At 41.5% G+C, this 19,631-nt stretch overlaps 1 protein-coding gene and 1 pseudogene across 2 annotated transcripts in view; both read left to right on the top strand.

Moving 5' to 3' along the window:
- Positions 1-19,631, top strand: part of PRRG1 (proline rich and Gla domain 1) — a 159,223-nt gene that overhangs the window by 71,972 nt on the left and 67,620 nt on the right. The gene's annotated exons all lie outside the window — the stretch shown is intronic.
- On the top strand, positions 13,165-14,613 carry LOC110143552 (transcription factor E2F6 pseudogene; annotated as a pseudogene).

Below are 19,631 nucleotides of genomic sequence, written 5' to 3'. Positions count from 1 at the left end.
AATTCATAGTCTTACAAATGGTGGAGGGGATGAGAACAGACTTGTGTGAATCATTTCTCAGTAGATCATCATCAGTGTCCATTGTATGTGGCATTGAAATTCCATTTACCATATAGAGATTTAGTATTTAAGTAAGGTTTAGTTTTTATGATTCTTATGAATATATAATTATTTTGGTATTAACAAGTATCTGTAGAGTTCATAACTCATAGATATTTCTCCATTATCTTACTTGAGTTGTAAGAGAACCCTGTAGTATAAATATGGATTATTATCTTCATTTTATGTACTAAAAAACATAGAGTCATGAGAGAAAGTCTTATCTAAAGTCTACAATTTATAAATGAAGAGTCAGAAGGCAAACCTAGGTCTCCTTATATCATAGGCAGTTTTCATTTTCTTCCAATAAACTGTATTCTGAGCACCCTAGTCATCAGCTGTGTATAAAGTCGACTAAAAACTTAGGAACTATCTTATGGTGTGAAAGAAAATATTTTCTTAAAACCATGTTCTCACAGTATGGTGTGGGGGTGGGAAGAGAGGAAAAGAGAAATGACTCAGTGTTCATCCTCATTTATGGTAACAGCTAAAACATCTGTGTCACATAGTGGAGTGCCTCAAATATCAAAATCCTCTGAGCAGCAGTGGTCCTTGGCTGCGGTAACTCAAAGGCAGCAGCCCTGATTGGCAGCCACCAAGTGAAAGTAACAAGAAATTCAACTCAGAAGCTTGCTGGACACAACACACAGTGGGAAGTCCCCAAAGAAAGGGACCCAAGACACCACTTCCGTGGTGAAAGTCACCCTTCTTGATGGACAGGTTTTATCTCTGTGGTTTTTCATAACACAGAGAATACAATACACTGTGGAACACCAGAACAGTATGTAGTCAACAAGGAAAGATGCTGTCACAAAAAAAGAACAGCATGTATACATTAAATTATGTGTAAGATTTTAGTAGAGAATTAATGTTTTCACAAAGAAAATATGAAAATTTTACAAAGGTGCATGTTTAGGCTCACCAGATATTATGTACCAGAAGTATCTGTAGTCATCTTCAGATAGACGTTAAAACTTTATCCTATCTTTTCATCCTCTCTTCCTCCCCCCACCCCCTGCCGCTGAATAACTGGAACATTCATGATAAAATGACAAAGGTTTCAGTACTCCACAAAGCAATTTCTTAGGAGTTTTCTTGCTAAAAAATTTGAGGGTTGTTTTTGTTACAGTGTTTGAGTAGAATTTGATTTTTAGTCATATCTACTTTCCATCAGATTTTTTTCTATGTCAGAACACACTTCTCTTACTGCTTAAGTACGATAGCAGCCATTTATGGTATTTATTACTCTAATAGGCAGTTATGATGGCTAATTTCACGTCTTTACCATAATAACAAAGCGTGTAAAAGAAATTCATCTTGCCTTCTCAATAATAGCAAACTACAAGATGTTCCTACTCCTCTTTTACAAAATAAGAATAATATTTACCCATGAATCTTCAAACAGCTTTATTTTGCTTTGTTGTATAGAAAACAATGTCTGGAATTGCTGAATGATAACAGACACACAGGTTATATTTTTAGAGAATAATTAACATAAAATGCTTGATTCCAACTCAAGCTGGAATCAACATTGTTGGGAGAAATACCAGTAACCTCAGATATACAGATGACACCACCCTTATGGCAGAAAGCAAAGAAGAACTACAGAGCCTCTTAATGAAAGTGAAAGAAGAGAGTGAAAAAGTTGGCTTAAAACTCAACATTCAGAAAACTAAGATCATGGCATCCGGTCCCAACACTTCATGGCAAATAGATGGGGAAACAATGGAAACAGTGACAGACTTTATTTTTTGGGGGCTCCAAAATCACTGCAGATGGTGACTACAGCTATGAAATGAAAAGACGCCTTCCTCCTTGGAAGAAAAGCTATGACCAACCTAGACAGCATACTCAAAAGCAGAGATGTTACTTTGTCAACCAAGGTCCATCTAGTCAAAGCTATAGTTTTTCCAGTAGTCATGTATGAATGTGAGAATTGGACTATAAAGAAAGCTGAGTGCTAAAAAATTGATGGTTTTTGAAGTGTGGTGTTGGAGAAGACTCTTGAGAGTCCCTTGGACTGCAAGGAGGTCCAACCAGTCCATCCTAAAGGAAATCAGTCCTGGGTGTTCATTGGAAAGTCTGATGCTGAAGCTGAGTCGCCAGTACCTTGGCCACCTGATGTGAAGAACTGACTCATTGGAAAAGATCCTGATGCTGGGAAAGATTGAAGGCGGGAGGAGAAGGGGATGACAGAAAAGGAGATGGTTAGATGGTATCACCGACTTGATGGACATGAGTTTGAGTAAGCTCCAGGAGTTGGTGACGGACAGGGAGGCCTGGCGTGCTGCAGTCCATGGGGTTGCAAAGAGTCGGACATGACTGAGTGACTGAACTGAACTAACATAAAAATATAAAGATGCCTCAGCACATTTTCTGTTTCTCCTCTTTTGGTATTTAGTCTTTGGAGATAGGTTTTATCTAGCTTAGAAGGAAACCCTGACCTATAAATTCTTAATCCACAAAGTCAGTTTCCATCTTCATTTTCCATACTTAATAGTAACATGCCTTTGATGTCCTAGGATCCATGAACATAAGGTTGTGCTGTAGAGAAACAGTGACAGTGCTACCAGTTATAGTCTTTTGTTTATTATTATTAAACCATGGGGTTCTCAAGGCAAGAATACGGAAGTGGTTTGCCATTCCCTTCTCCAGTGGACCACGTTTTGTCAGAACTCTCCAGCATGACCCATCCGTCTTGGGTGGCCCTACATGGCATGGCTCATAGTTTCACTGAGTTAGAGAAGGCTGTGGTCCATGTGATCAGTTTGATTAGTTTTCTGTGATTGTGGTTTTCATTCTGTCTGCCCTCTAATGAATAAAGATAAGAGGCTTACGGAAGATTCCTGATGGGAGAGACTGACTCTCGCAGAATTGATGCTTTTGAACTGTAATGTTGGAGAAGACCCCTGAGAGTCCCTTGGACTGCAAGGAGATCAAACCAGCCCATACTAAAGGAAGTCAGCCATGAATATTCATTGGAATGACTGATGCTGCAATGCCAATACTTTGGCCACCTGATGCAAAAAGAACTGACTCATTTGAAAAGACCCTGATGCTGGGAAAGATTGAAGGCAGGAATAGAAAGGGACGACAGAGGATGAGATGGTTGGTTGACATCACTGACTCGATGGACATGAGTTTGAGCAAGCTCCAGGAGTTGGTGGTGGACAGGGAAGCCTGGCGTGCTGCAGTCCATGGGGGTCACAAGGAATCAGACATGATAGAGTGAAGTGATTAAACCATAGCAGCATCATTCCCTTGGCTCCTTTACTTCAAAGAACCCAAACATATCCCCTCCACTTACTAAGACTTAATGGAAGAAAAGATGGTTCATAGCTACTAGAGTAAATTTCTAAGTTCTTTGAGTCATTGCTGAACTAGTTCTCAGTTGAGGTCAGTCCTAAGCTTTAATTCAAGCCATACAGCTCCATATTTTCAAACAGGGAATGCGTGTTCAAACTGACAAGGCTTGTAAAGTGACTGTTTAATAATGTACTGCCTAATTTTATTTGACAGGTCCCAGGTTTATAGTTCAAGTGAAGGCACACATTCAAAGACAATTATTTCATTTTCTGGCCTATATTAAATCTGAGAGTCTCGCTATTATGGTAGCATATTCATGCCTGTGCGGTCCAGATGATGTCACCAATTTATTATAAATCCTTATCTAGCTTCATAATTTTGTAACAGTAAAACAAATCTACTTGGAGCTGGCAACAGCCATTATTTTTTTCCTGGCAAGATTTTCCTATTAGAAAAAAAAAATGAGGTTACTATGTGAGGTTCAGTCTGCCTTAAAAAAAAAAAAACAAAAAACCTCATTATAGTGCTTGATGCTTTTTGTCTTTGATACAATCCTCTCTGCCTTTTACCTATTGAAGAAGAGAATAACTTTGGTACATAAATTTACAATGGCTTCTTAACCCTAGCACTGTTGACATTTTAAAAATTTGAGGCAAAATACATAATATAGGCAAAACAATTCACATAACATAGAATTGACTCTTTTAAAAAAATAGTTTTAGTTATTTTAGTTATCTAGTTTTGGCTGTCCTAAGTCTTTGCTGCTGTGTGGGCTTTTCTCTAGTTGCAGTGAACAGGAGCTAGTCTCTAGTTGTGCTGAGCAGGCTTCTCATTGTGGAGCTTCTCTTGTGGAGTATGGGCTCCAGGATGCATGGGCGTCAGTAGTTGCAACTCCTGGCCTCTAGAACTGCTGGCTCAGTAATTATTGTGGCACACAGGCTTAGTTGCTCTGTGGCATGTGGGATCTTCCCTAATCAGGGATTGAATCCACGTCTCCCGAATTGGCATGTGGATTCTTTAGCACTGAGCAACCAGATAAGCCCAGAATTGACCATTTTAAACTGTACAATTTAGTGGCATTTAGTACATGCACAATATTGTGTAACTCTAGTACCAAAACATTTCCATCACCTCCAAAGGATTCCTTTTCTACCCATTAAACAGTCAGTCTCTATTTTGCACTCTCCCAGGCTCTGGAAACCTGTTAGCTGATTTCTAGCTCTATGGATTTTTATCTATCATAGATATATCATATAAAGGGAATAATATGTGCCCTTTGGTGTCTGGCTTTTTTCACTTGGCATAATGTTTTTTTTAGATTTATCCACGTTGTATTAGTACCATATTCTTTTTTTATGGCTGAATAATATCCCAGTGTATGACTATATTACAATTTGATGAGTCATTCATCAGTTGGTGGACATTTGGGTTGTTGCCACCCTTTGGCTAATTGGAAACAGTGCTCCTGTGAACCTTGATGTACAAGTTTTCGTTTGAGTATCTGTTCTCAATTCTTTGGGCCAGATTTGTAGGAGTAACTATCAACATTTGGGACCAGATAGGTCTTTGTTGTGGAGGCTGACCTGTACATTGGAAGATGTTCAGCAGCATCCTTGGCTTCTCCCCCACTAGTGGCACCTACTCCTCCAAGTTGTGAGAATCAAAAATGTATCCAAGGACTACCCAGGTGGTCCAGGGTTGAGAAGCCATCTTGCAGTGCAAATTTCAATCCCTAGCTGGGGAACAAAGACCCCCACATGCCACGGAGCAACTAAGCCCATGTGCCTCAACAGAAGATCTCACGTGATGCAAGGATGTGCCTGTGTGCTGCAACTGATACTTAGCACAAATAATTTTTTTCTTAATTTTCAAAAAATATATCCAGACATCACCAGATGTTCCTTGGGGTGCAACATCACCCAAGATAGAAAACCACTGATTTAGAATGAAGGATAGTGATAGTGAAAGTCACTTAGTTGTGTCCGACTCTTTGCAACTACAGTCCATGGAATTCTCCAGGCCAGAATACTGGAGTGGGTAGCCTTTCTCTTCTCCAGGGGATCTTCCTAACCCAGGGATTGAACCCAGGTCTCCTGCATTGCAGGCGGATTCTTTCCCAGCAGGGAAGCCCCAGAATAAAGGATAGGAAATCTTTAGAGATAAGCCAAACAGCACCATTGTGATTTTCATAGAAGTAATTTGAGTCTCAAGGACAGCGTTCGAGTCGGCCCTCTGTGTCTTCAGTTATCCTCAGGTTCCACAACCATGGATTCAATCCACTAAGGATCAAAAATACTGGGAAAAAGTAAAAATTTCAGAAAGTTCAAGAAAGCAAAACCTGAATTTGCTGCATGCCATCAACTGTTCACATAGAATTTACGTTGTGTTTCCAACTATTTATGTATCATTTACATTGCACTGGGCCGCCCTTGTGGCTCAGATGGTAAAGAATCTGCCTGCAATGTAGGAGACATGGGTTTGATCTCTGGGTCAGGAAGATCCGCTGGAGAAGGTCATGGCAACCCACTCCAGTATTCTTGCTTGGAGAATCCCATGGACAGAGGAGCCTGGAGGGCTGCAGTCCTTGAAGCTGCAAAGAATTGAACACAACTGAAGCGACTGAGCATGCATGCCATTTCACATAAGGGACTTGAGCACCTGCAGAATTTGGTATCCATAGTGGGGCCTGGAATCAATCCTCCACAGCTGCTGAGGGACAAATATATATGGTTGTCAACAAAAATGATCCGTAAACCAATCTATGATAGGAATAGAAAGGAATTTTGTTTGAGCCAAACTAAGGATTAAGGAAGCCAAACAAAAGAAGCTGAAGCGCCAGTATTTGGTCACCTGGCACGACCAGCCTACTCACTGGAAAAGTCCCTGATGCTGGGAAAGATAGAGGGCAGACAGAGAAGGGTATGACAGAGGATGAGATGGTTGCATGGCATCACTGATGCAATGTACATGAACTTGGGCAAACTTTGGGAGATGATGAGGGATGGGGAGGCCTGATGTGCTGCAGTCCATGGGGTTGCAAAGAGTTGGACATGACTGGGCAACTGAACAACAACAAGGACTATAGCCCAGGAGACAGTGTCTCAGATTACTCTGAGGAACTTATGCTGGAGAAGTTACACTGTAGTTTTCAGCACAGTTTTTTTTTTTCCATTCAATCAAAATTTATTGAGTAGCAGCTGTGTGCTCAGCACTGGGAATACAGCAGTGAACAAGATGGGTACGACATCTGCCCTCATGAGCTTACAGTCTAGCAGCCCGCCAGCCAATTATAACATCTGTAATTTTTACATTACTGTTGTGGTAAGTGCTCTGAAATGGGCCTGGTGCTAAGAGAAGATTTAACAGAAAGTCTTGACCTAGATGGAGAAACCAGAAAAGTTCTCTGTGAAGAAGAAACACTTAAGATTAGCACAGTGGGAAATGGAAAAGTGTTGCAAACCGAGAGAACAGCCTGTGTGCCAGCTCTGAAGCAGGAAGATACTTAATAAACAGAAAGCCAGCCAGTGTGACTGGGACACAGGGAAGGAAGAGGGGTGATGCGAGGTAGAGGATGATTTATGAAAGGTCTTTAGATTTAGGACATTCTTCCAAAAGCAGCTGGAAGCCACTGAAGAATTTGCAGGAGGAAAGTTAGATGCTGAGGTTTGTTTTTAGCAGCTCACCCTACTGTGTGTGGGGATGGTTGTTTAGTTGCTCAGTCATGCCCAACTCTTTTGCTACCCCATGGACTGTAGCCCGCCAGGCTCCTCTATCCATGGGATTCTCCAGGCAAGAATACTGGAGTGGATCGCCATCTCCTTCTCCACAGCACAGTTTTGTATCTTGTCAGAACCAAAAATACCATTTTTGTTTTTTGTCTTGACAAGAAGTCAGGAATTCATTCCTTCAAGATTTTGAAACAACAGTAACAAATCACCATGTACACAGGAGTCAGTATAGCCTTGGTACCTGGGAAGGGCGTCTTGGCATTGAAGGAGCACCACCATTGGCAGCCCAGGAAGGGCGGAATTTAATGTTTATTTTTAACATAGACCTTTTTTTCCATTTATTTTTATTAGTTGGAGGCTAATTACTTTACAGTATTGTAGTGGTTTTTGCCACACATTGACATGAATCAGCCATGGATTTACATTCATTCCCCATCCCAATCCCCCCTCCCACCTCCCTCCCCACCCCATCCCTCTGGGTCTTCCCAGTGCACCAGCCCTGAGCACTTGTCTCATGCATCCAACCTGGGCTGGTGATCTGTTTCACCCTTGATAATATACATGTTTCGATGCTGTTCTTTCAAAACATCCCACCCTCGCCTTCTCCCACAGAGTCCAAAAGTCTGTTCTGTACATCTGTGTCTCTTTTTCTGTTTTGCATATAGGGTTATCGTTACCATCTTTCTAAATTCCATATATATGCGTTAGTATGCTGTATTGGTCTTTATCTTTCTGGCTTACTTCGCTCTGTATAATGGGCTCCAGTTTCATGCATCTCATTAGAACTGATTCAAATGATTCTTTTTAATGGCTGAGTAATATTCCATGGTGTATATGTACCACAGCTTCCTCATCCATTCGTCTGCTGATGGGCATCTAGGTTGCTTCCATGTCCTGGCTATTATAAACAGTGCTGCGATGAACACTGGGGTGCACGTGTCTCTTTCAGATCTGGTTTCCTCAGTGTGTATGCCCAGAAGTGGGATTGCTGGGTCATATGGCAGTTCTATTTCCAATTTTTAAAGAAATCTCCACACTGTTCTCCATAGCAGCTGTACTAGTTTGCATTCCCACCAACAGTGTAAGAGGGTTCCCTTTTCTCCATACCCTCTCCAGCATTTATTGCTTGTAGACTTTTGGATAGCAGCCATCCTGACTGGCGTGGAATGGTACCTCATTGTGGTTTTGATTTGCATTTCTCTGCTAATGAGTGATGTTGAGCATCTTTCCATGTGTTTGTTAGCCATCTGTATGTCTTATTTGGAGAAATGTCTGTTTAGTTCTTTGGCCCATATTTTAATTGGGTCATTTATTTTTATAGATTTTTTTTACTTCTGGTCAATGCACAGTTTTCTTTAAGGATCAAGGCAGATGTAGAGTGTTTGTTTGATAGGCCACAAATGGGCTGTTTTAGTTAGCATAAACTTTCAGTTTAATCATATATAAGCCAGAAGGACTCCCCCATGCCTTAGTATGCAAAATTGGCTTCCATTATGGTTCTAGAAACCAAGATGTAGTGCTGGTCCTAGAATCAAGTGGCTGAGTCCTTGGATAAGTCATTTAGCCTGGATGTCCCTTTTCTTGTCAGCAAAATGAAGGGATTGAGATGGATCCGTGGTTTCAGGGTGCTCAGAGAAGCCCCAGGTTTTCTCCAGGGGTCCCTGAGGAGCCACTGGGAGAGAAGGGAAAGAAGAGGGAATACTGGTGAGTGTGCCTCTCCCCTTCAGGTAGAACAAGCGGAAGTCTGAATTCTATCAACATCACTTCTAGAACAAATTCACATATAAACAACATTGATTTCACCAGGGAAAAGTCCTTTCTGAAATCTGTGTGCTAATTAATAAAAGCACTAATTTGTCAGTGAGATTCCGTTTCTGAAATCCATTCTGCTCTGCTGTTGTGCATAACAGAAAGATAGCTGACCACTAGCTTTGCATCTTCTCTGAACAACCATCTCTGATATGAGACTTTTGGATTAAATGTAGTATGTATTCTATTAGGACAATCATTCACTCCTAGCATCTAGATTACAGTTAACTATCCCATAGATAACACCATACTGTCTATGTTGACAGAGTATAAAGCATTCACTGTAACATAATTATATATTTAAAGCCATGTTTCATGTTTGCTGAGTCTCACTACATGCCTTACCCTGCCCCACCCCAGCCCATTTAATGGTGATTGTTATAGTTGTTTCTGTAATCTTCCAAATGGGACAGATCTAGTGTAACCAGAATCAGTGTAAATCGGATTCATAAACTAAAAACAAAGTTTTGTGGTTGTAGCCACTATAAACTCTAAGACAAATGATCTTCTTGTTGATGAGAGTTGAGGCACTAGTGATGGGAAATACCTATCTTGGGAATTCCCCTGTTTTCATGATGCTACCAGATTGTGTGCTTAATGTTGTGCAAATTAGATCATTTTCTAATCCCATATTTGTTTGCTTCCTGTGGGTAAGGCACGACTCTCATTCATAAATATCATGTTAGAGTAACATACATTTAAGCAGTTGTTGTAATTGCTAGTAACTTGATTGCTGTCATCTACCATTTCATGAAGTATTCTTTTTGATAAGGAGTTATTGTAAAACTCCTTCAAAGAAAATTTGACTTTTTACCTTCCCTTGTGGGAGGATCTATTAGATAATTTCTCTGTATCTAATTATTCCTTACAAAGCATAAAATCATTAGACATGAGACATCTGAATATATGATGTAAAATTTGGCTTTTAAGTAAACCATATTGAATTAGTAATAGATCCCTCCTCATGGGGGAAGGGATCTATTGATATTATAGACATACACTACCTCTCTTGTTTTCAGTCTTATAGAAATCAGTTTCTGGCTTTTTCTCCACACTCATTCCTGGAAACCTGCCTGTTATTATCTGGCATTTCATTGCATACCTCTGATAGCACAAAGATGTCTTTTTTTGAAGTCTTAGATAGGGATCATAACCACTATATTGTCATTAAGAAGCATTTTCAGGATATTAAAGACACAACAGTTACTTCTCTCAAACCCTGAGATGCCCCCACTCTCTCTAGTTCAGTCCTATAACATTAAATAATATTTTAAATGTCTCAGTTCCTGAGTGGGTTTCCACTTCCTAATTCCTGTGAAAATGCCTACTACATGCCATTCTAAGTTGTAAGTTTGTGACAACCTGTATGGGCACATAAGCACCACTGTACAACAAATTCTGAATTACAGACTTACCTTCTATGAAAAAAAATAGCCTTTTAATTTCCACAGATAGGTTACAGTGGTGAAATACATTTGAGAAATAATCTTTTTCCCACCTCCCTAAGTAATAGGAGGGCTTCCCTTGTGGCTCAGCTGGTAAAGAACCCGCCTGCAATGTGGGAGACCTGGGTTTGATCCCTGGGTTGGGAAGATCCCCTGGAGAAGGGAAAGGCTACCCACTCCAGTATTCTGGCCTGGAGAATTCCCTGGACTGTATAGTCCATGGTGTCGCAAAGAGTCGGACATGACTGAGCAACATTTTTTTTCAGTAATAGGAAGATGATCCAAATAGGATCTTTTATTAATATTGAAATTTGTTTTTAATTGAAGGGTAATTGCTCTACAAAATTGTGTTGGTTGCTGCCAAACATCAGCATGAATCAGCCATAGGTATACCTGTGTCCCCTCCCTCTTGAACCTCCCTCCCCATCACACCCCTCTAGGTTGTCACAGAATCCTGGTTTGAGCCCCCTGAGCCACATAGCAAATTCCCATCAGCTATCTGATTTACCTATGGTAATGTGTATGTTCCCATGCTACTTTCTGCATACATCCTACCCTCTCTACCCCCCTACCCCCATGTCCATAAGTCTGTTCTCTATGTCTGTCTCCATCAGTTCAGTTCAGTCGCTTAGTCATGCCCAACTCTTTGTAACCCCATGGACTGTCTCCATCGTTGCCCTGCAAATAGGTTCAGCAGTATCTTCTTTCTAGATTCCACATATATGCATTAATATACGATGTTTGTTTTTCTCTTTCTGACTTACTTCACTGTGTGTAATAGGCTCTAGTTTTATCAGCCTCATTAGAACTGACTCAAATGCATTCCTTTTTATGGATGAGTAATATTCCATTGTATATATGTACCACGGTTTCTTTATCCATTCATCTGTCAATGGACATCTAGATCTCTTCCACGTCCTAGCTATTGTAAATAATGCTGCAATGAACATTGGGGTGCATGTGTCTTTTTCAATTGTGGTTTCCTCAGAGTATATGCCTAGTAGTGAGATTGCTGGGTCACATGGTAGTTTTTTTTTTTTACTTGATTACATTTTTATTTTTTGATTTTTTTTCCATTTATTTTTATTAGTTGGAGGCTAATTACTTTACAGTATTGTAGTGGTTTTTGTTATATATTGACATGAATCAGCCATGAATTTACATGTATTCCCCATCCCGATCCCCCCTCCCACCTCCCTTTCTACCCAATTCCTCTGGGTCTTCCCAGTGCACCAGGCCCGAGCACATGGTAGTTTTATTCCTAGTTTTTTCAGGGAATCTCCATACTGTCTTTCATAGTGGCTGTATCAATTTACATTCCCACCAACAGTCAAATAAGATCTTTTTATTTTGCATAATTTTGGTTTTTAGGAAGTGAGATGTCACTTGAGAATTCTAGTGAGACTTAGTTGTTCTAAGGAAAGTTGTGTCCATCCATTTGTGATAAGAAATGCCTATTTATACCCATTTTAGCAGAAAAAACTTGAAGGCATTGCATGTACACACAACTGACTGAATGATGGTATCAAAAGTTTAGAAGCAAGGAAATATGAGTGTGATATAACATTTTTTTCATAGTATATAAATCTGAGCACAGGATTTGATGGGGAGGGTATCTTGTTGATTTTTGCTTCTTGTTTGTTTTTATTGTTGGTTTGGAGGATGGTGGTTGCTTGGCTGAAAAATAATATATTCATTTCCCCAAAGAATTTGAATGTGATACACTACTCCCACTTAACAAAAATCTTTCCAAGTATAAAATTTCACAGTTACAACTGAAAAGACCTAAGAAATAATATACATATAAACCTTAGGTTAACAAATTAGGAGACAGGCTCAGATAAATTTGGCAACAAATGTGGAATCATGTAGCCAGTTTAGTGCCAGGGCTGGACAGAAATTTGCATACCTGACTACAGATTTAGGATCTTTCCTCGCTACCATACTCTGCCTGAATTTTCATGTGTCTCAATACAGGGTTGGTGAAAGCAGTGAACAGATACTGGCTTTCTCGGACTTCAACCAGAGAGCCTCAAAAGGCAGTTTTCATATGACTAACAACAGAAGGCTCAAATAAATGGATAACTTAGCATCTTGCACAGTCTTTTATGAGAAATTCACAACTAAACAAGATATTAGGTTTATTTAAAAAAGAGAAAAAATAACCTCTTAGTATGCGGACTCTTTATAGTTTCAGTCTGTGGCACACCAATATTTACACAACACCGACTAGGAACAAACTTTCTATTTGAATAAACGCATGTTGCAGATTGCTGAAAGTATAAGTCGCTCAGTCGTGTCCGACTCTTTGCGACCCTATGAACTATACAGTCCATAGCATTCTCCAGGTCAGAATACTGGAGTGGGTAGCCAGATTCCTTTCTCCAGGGGCTCTTCCCAACTCAAGGATTGAACCCAGGTCTCCCGCATTGTAGGCAGATTCTTTACCAGCTGAGCCACAAAGCTCAGGCCAATCTTTTTTATTAAAAAAACAAAAACAAAACAAACTTAAAACACCGTGCTGCGTGCATCGGAACGTGCCAGCCGCAGCGGGCATGCGCACTAGAGGCAGCGCACTGTGCATGCATAAAGATGGTGAGACTCATGTTCTGAGTGCCGTAGATCAGCGTGCTTTCTTTCCGCGAGCGTTCCAGCTCCCAGGGGTGTGGGGCAGCGGTGCACCAGTCTGAGGGCCGGCCTAGCCACGTTGAGCATCTCATCACAACAGGGGCCAGGTTTGTGCTTGTCTTGCGGGACCAGTGTGTTGGAAGCGGTGCCGACTTGAGTGGGAGAAGGCGGGAGAGCTCGTGCAGTGCGAGGTGAGGACCAGCCGGGCAGCATGAGTCAGCAGCAGCCTGCCTGGGAGGCGTGCAGCTTGCATGTGGACCAGGTGGAGAAGAAGACGGTGTGCGGTGAATCCAAAGACCCCACCTGCACGGAGGACCCACGCGGATTAAAAGTAAGCTTTAATTTAGAAGATAGTGTGCAACAGGTGTCCATGAAAAAAGGCCCCAAAATGAAGATACCTCGATGTTATGCATCCCTGCCTCGTTTAACTCAAAGATTTATGGCACTTCTCAGATCTAGTCCTGGAGGTGTTCTTGACTTAAATGAAGCTGCAGAAGCACTGGGCGTATGAAAACTAAGAGTGTATGACGTCATCAGTGTCTTAAGTGGAATCAAGCTGGTTGAAAAAAAATCTAAGAACCAGATTCAATGGATAGGACCTGATCTTAGCTGTTTGGAAATAGGGCCCAAGCAGAGGAAGCTGCAGGAGGAACTTTTTCACTTATCAGAGGAAGAAGCAGCTCTGGATGAATTAATTAAGGATTGTTCTCAACAGATGTTTGAGTTAATAGAGGACAGAGAAAACAAAGATCTAGCATATGTGTCATATCAAGATATTCATAGCCTTGAAGCCTTCCGTGAACAGACTATATTTGCAATTAAAGCTCCGGCGGAAACCAGCTTGGATGTTTTGTATCCCACCGATGAGTCTGTCGCAGTATATATGAAGAGCACCTAAGGGCCCATCGATGTTTATGTATGTCAAATGATGCAGCAGGATGTCTCAAGTGATGAAACATTGGATGGTGTAGGAACCTTTTCGTCCAAAAGCACACGGCCAGAACACCCTCACCCTGAGAAAGAAGAATATCCTCCAGAGCAGAGTGAAGAATTGCTTGAAGTGAAAACTAATGGCATGTGAGGATCCAGGTATTGAATCTTTGGGGACATCCGGGTGGGTGAATTACACTGGGTGGGTGATTCTCAGAGGAATAAATCATCCCCAATGCTTTCTCATTCTCCCTTACAGCAATAAGGCCAGGGGTAACTTTGAGCAGTTCACTACTTAGATTACTGGATAATTACGGTTTCTGCATTTGAAAATAACTTTTTAAAACAATAATTATTCCCTGTATTTTTGCCAGTGAAATAGACATCTTGCCTCCTGAAATTACTCCATCACACAGAGTATCACTGAAACTGTTGGGCAGGCTGGATGGGCAGCTGTTTGTGGACTCTGCCCTTTGCTGCTTGGATCAGGTGTTTTTATCACAAGAGAAACTGCCTTAATACGGGTTAATGTATGCATCTGGACATGATGTCTTTGTGTATATTTGTATAATGTTTAGATTGCTTATAAAGTAGTTCAAAGTGAGACTTTTTACCCTTGTATAACCAAAATAATGTCTATGTGGAAAGTATCAGACATACTATCTAATTTCTCTGTTCTTTATAACTGACTAGAACCCTCTGAATGAGGGTTAGAGTTTTTTCCAAAATTTTATATGCAGAGTTATCATAAATATGCTGTATTTTTTAAGTTTGTGGAATTAATGTATTTCACTATGGTTCCCAGTGCTAAAATTGGACTTCAAGGGCCCTACAGCTTGATTGTGTTGGAGCAGACTGGTGGCATGCCCCAGGCTTTGGGGGCAAGTGTAGAAATGCCATCAGATCATGGCTTAATAATTCCTTACAAGACGTGAATTCATGGTAACAATTGAAAACTATTTTAACCTTTAAAAAAAATTAAAAAGCTTACTGTGGACCATTGTTAAAGTCTATTGAATTTGCTATGGTATTGTTTCTGTTCTATGTTTTTGGTTCTGTGGTCTTAGCTCCTCAACCAGGGATTGAACACATACCCCTGCATTGGAAGGCAAAGTCTTAACCACTGGACCACCAGGGGAATCCCCTATTTTAACGTTTTTTTTTTTTTGTTGTTGTTGTTGTTGTTGTTGTTGTTGTTTTTTTTGCAAGCAGATTCTGTAATATGTTTCTGCATGTAGCCTTGCTCTTCAGTCAAAGGGATTTACTTATGATGACCTAATGGTACCCTGCCCTCTCTCCAGCTCTAGTTAATCATTTCCAAGTACCTAGTATTTCTGCTTCATTCGGTAAAGCATTTACCACTCTGTGCCTCAGTTTACTCAGTAGTTTATCATTAGACTGTGAGCTCCTTGAGGGACTTTGTCTTACTGTTAAGCCCATTGCCTTGCACCAACATCTGGCGCATAAAAAATGCTCAATAAATGTTTGAATAAATCAGTGAGTGAGTCAGTGAATGGTAAAATTAGACTAATAATATTTGGCTTATGTAGCATAACAAGGTTCTTGTGTCATTCAAATTCATATCTTAAGCTTCTCTTGCTTTCAAAGAAAGAATTGAAGCAACATTAAATTAAGACCATGTATAAAAAGAGCATAAGAATCAAAAATCAAAATATTGGAAGATAATACCGAGCATTTAGGAGATGCACACCTGTGAGCTCCAGTGACCTTTGCCAGTCTTGCGCCTCTGCTGAACACAGCCTCCTCCCTACTGGTGTAGCCCCTGCCGACTGCCTCTGCCAGTCTGGGACTGCTCATTGTGCTCTTTGGGCACAGGTGATGAACATGAGAGTTTTAGCAGAAGGTTTGTGTATCGGTCAGGTGCTCCTTGGACAGGGCCAGGCTGTGCATGGTAGAGTTGGCAGCTGTCGCTTATATGTGATGGCTAAACATGACAGTGGATGAGGTCACCTAATAAGAGGGAAGGAGAAGAGGAGAGGCCCGTTAACATTTATTTTAAGGGAAGAGACAGAAGAAAAGCCTTTCCTGAGAGGGACTAATGAGAGGAAGGGGAAAAGCAACTGAAGAAGGTGCTGGTTTGGTGCCCCCCAAACCAACAAAGGAAGCATGGCCACAAGTGATAGCATCCTTTCTAAGCAGCAGTTTCTTACTTGTGAGATACGACAAATACTCTACTTTGCAAAGTGTTCTGAGTAAAATGAGATCATGTAAACTTGTAAATAACCTCAAAGGGCCTCCTGTCTCTTTCCTCTTCAGATCCACCAACTTTCCCTTCGCGTTGCTGTCAGTGTGTTGATCTGGTTCAGCTCACCACTGGTCCCTTCTACTTCTCAGCTTTAATGTGCGAAAGCAGCTTTCCAGTCTTACAGCCAGGCTCATGGATGAGGGATGAGTAAATTAATCCTTGTTAAGTCTAAGGGAGCTGGGGCTCCCTTATAGGTAAAACAGAAGTTCTGATGCATCACCTTGGTCATGTTTTGTTTCTTAAGTTTATGAGTTTGAGTGACTTCTGCAGAAATAATATCTTACTATCCTTAATATCCACAACAATTATGTCAGATACTGAATAGCTACCTGAACTATCAAATAACCCAAATATCAGTAGAAAATAATTTAGGATATTTTGTTATAGCTACTCATTCATGCTTCTCTAAGTATGTATATCTGTCAGGTGTATGATTTTCTGTAACTCCATTTTGTTTTCAAGATTTTGGATCATTTTTATTATCATTATTCTAAATTCTTTTTCAGGTAGATTCCCTATCTCCTCCTCTTTTGTTTGGCTTGGTGGGCATTTTTCATGTTCCTTTACCTGCTGGGTATTTCTCTGCCTTTTCATCTTAGTTTGCTGTGTTTGGGGTGGCCTTTCTGTATTCTGGTAGTCTGTGGTTCCTTTTTATTGTGGTGGTCTCTCCCAGTGGGTGGGGTTGGACGATTGGCTTGTCAAGGTTTCCTGGTTAGGGAAGCTTGCGTCGGTGTTCTGGTGGGTGGAGCTGGATTTCTTCTCTCTGGAGTGCAATGGAGTGTCCAGTAGTGAGTTTTGAGATGGGTCTATGGGTTTGGTGTGACTTTGGGCAGCCTGTATATTGATGCTCAGGGCTATGTTCCTGCGTTGCTGGAGAATTTAGGTGGTATGTCTTGTCTGGAACTTATTGGCTCTTGGGTGGTGGTTGGTTTCAGTGTAGGTATGGAGGCTTTTGGATGATCTCTTATTAATTAATGTTCCCTGCAGTCAGGAGTTCTCTGGTGTTCTCAGGTTTTGGGCTTAAGCCTCCTGCCTCTGGATTTCAGTCTTATTCTTCCAGTAGCCTCAAGACTTCCCCATCCATACAGCACTGATAATAAAACTTCTAGGTTAATGGTGAAAGGATTCTCCACAGTGAGGGACACCCAGAGAGGTTCACAGAGTTACATGAAGAAGAGGGGAGGGAGGAAGGAGATAGAGGTGAGCAGGAGGAGAAAAAGGGGGACTCAAGAGGACAGAGACAGATATAGGCAGTACTCTGTTCCCTAAGTGTTCTCTGTAGTCCAGACACCCACAGAGATTCACAGATTTGGATTGAGAAGAGAAGGGGGAGGGAGGAAACAAGTGATCTGGGGGAGAAAAAGGAGAGTCAAAAGGTGGAGAGAGTAATCAAACCAGTAATCACACTCCTGAGTAAAAATGGGTACTGAAGGTTGGATTCTTAAATGTCCAAAATTGATATCAAATACTGAAAAACAAAGATTAAAAATCTAGAATAGAGGTTAGCCTCTTAAAAATACAATTATTAAAAAAAAAAACAAAAACAAAAAAATTTAAGAAATATATATGAAGTTCCCTTTAAAAATAGGGTCCCCCCCTTTTTTTTTGCAAGGTTATAGTGGGTTATAAAAATGAAAATTAAGGAGTAATAGAGGACTTTTAAAAAAGAAAATTTTTTTAATTAAAAAAAAATAATAGTAAAAATATATCTAGGAATTTCTCTGGAGCTGTTGCGGGCAGTGTGGGTTCGGTTCAGTTTCAGATAGCTCCTTGTTCCAGCTTAACACTTCTCGATATCTATAGGCCCCTTCCAGTGTAGTCGGTGTTAACTCCAGGGATTTTAATCTGTTGCACTGGTCACTTCTAAAGCGGTTCCCTTTGTTTATTTGGCTTCTGTTTGCAGGTCTCTTCAGTGTCTAATTTCCACCCTGACACAAGCGGGTGGAGGTGGTCTCTTGTTTAGGTTCGCTTGTTCAGTGGTGCTGTGGGGAGGGAAGGGCCCTGCAGACTAATGTCACTGGCGTGTGTGGGGAGGACCCGCAGTGTTCCGGCCACACTGGGCTTGCCCCCGCTCACGGGTGTGTGCTTTCCCCATCTACACTGCTCAGGATCCAGGCTGCTCTACAGGGAGTGGGCCCTGAGTTGCGTGCGGTTCCAGTTTTCGGGTACTCCACAAAGGCGCAGACTCGGTCGGGCCTGCGTTTTGTGCCTTCCCCGGTCGGAGCAGCTCAGACAACCAGGAGCTTGAACGGCGCACTCTCCCCGGGTGTGGTGCGCCTTATCCCCTCCGCGGTCCCAGCCTCAGTTTCCAGGCGCGCAGGTTGGGTGCACCTTGTGTCTCTTCTGGGGAGCTGGTCTCTAGCCGTGACCCTCCCGGCGGATGTCAACCATCCAGAATCTCAGGAAGTCTTTGGTTAGAAACTGGAAGCCTGTTTGCAGTTTGGTAGGGGGTGCCGTCTCTGGGGCCGAGTTTGCCCCTTTCCCCTCCCCCCTGCCTCCTGCCTCTGGCGGGGGATGGGCCAGTCCGCAGCCGGCTAGCTCTTCTCTGGTATTGCTCAGTCCTTTGTTCTGGGAATGGGCTGGCAGTGCCTTGGGTTAGGGCTTTTCGCAGGTTAATTCTCTGTCTCTTGCGATCCCACAGTTTAGGTTGCCATCTCGCATTAGCTCTCTCAGATTGCCCGGGCCCGTCCTTACCCTAAGCAATGCTGCCCGCTCCTCTCTGTTCCGCCCCCACTTGCTGGTGGCGAATGCTAGCGTCTGGGGTACTTTTCTGCTGGGAGTTGCTTTTAGGCATGTAATCTGTGGGTTTATTTTTCCTCCCTGCTAGGTTGCCCTCCGAGATTCGAAAACTTGCCCCAGACCCACCGGGGAGAGGGTTTCCTGGTGTTTGGAAACTTCCTCTATTAGGACTCCCTTCCTGGGATGGATTTCCATCCCTAACTCTCCTGTCTCTCTTTTTATCTTTTATGTTTTGTCCTCCCTCCTTTTGAAGACAATGGGCTGCTTTTCTGGGTGCCTCATGTCCTCTGCTAGTGATCAGAAGTTGTTTTGTGGAGTTTGCTCAGTGTTCAAATGATCTTTCGATGAATTTGGGGGGGGGAGAAAGTGGTCTCCCCATCCTATTTCTCTGCCATCTTAGCTTCTCCCCTCCCATGTGTATGATTTTCAATTCTCAATCCTTCTTAAGAGCTTCTTTGTGATCTTTTGTTAAAATTCCCATGATGACAGACTTATCAGCACACATTTGACCAAAATTGAAGTTAATAAAAGTAAACATGTAAGGTATGGTAAAGGATACTTCCTTAAGAGTTTCTTATAAAATCAAGTCCTTCTTAAATAAGGACCAGAAATAGTCCATCATTTATATTCTGAAGAATTTCTGAAATTTTTGAAAATAATTTTATTTATGTATTCACTTAT

Source organism: Odocoileus virginianus, chromosome X (assembly GCF_023699985.2).
Source record: "Odocoileus virginianus isolate 20LAN1187 ecotype Illinois chromosome X, Ovbor_1.2, whole genome shotgun sequence".
In the NCBI taxonomy this organism is placed as follows: Eukaryota; Metazoa; Chordata; class Mammalia; order Artiodactyla; family Cervidae; genus Odocoileus; species Odocoileus virginianus.
This window is presented reverse-complemented; position numbering and strand designations above follow the sequence as displayed.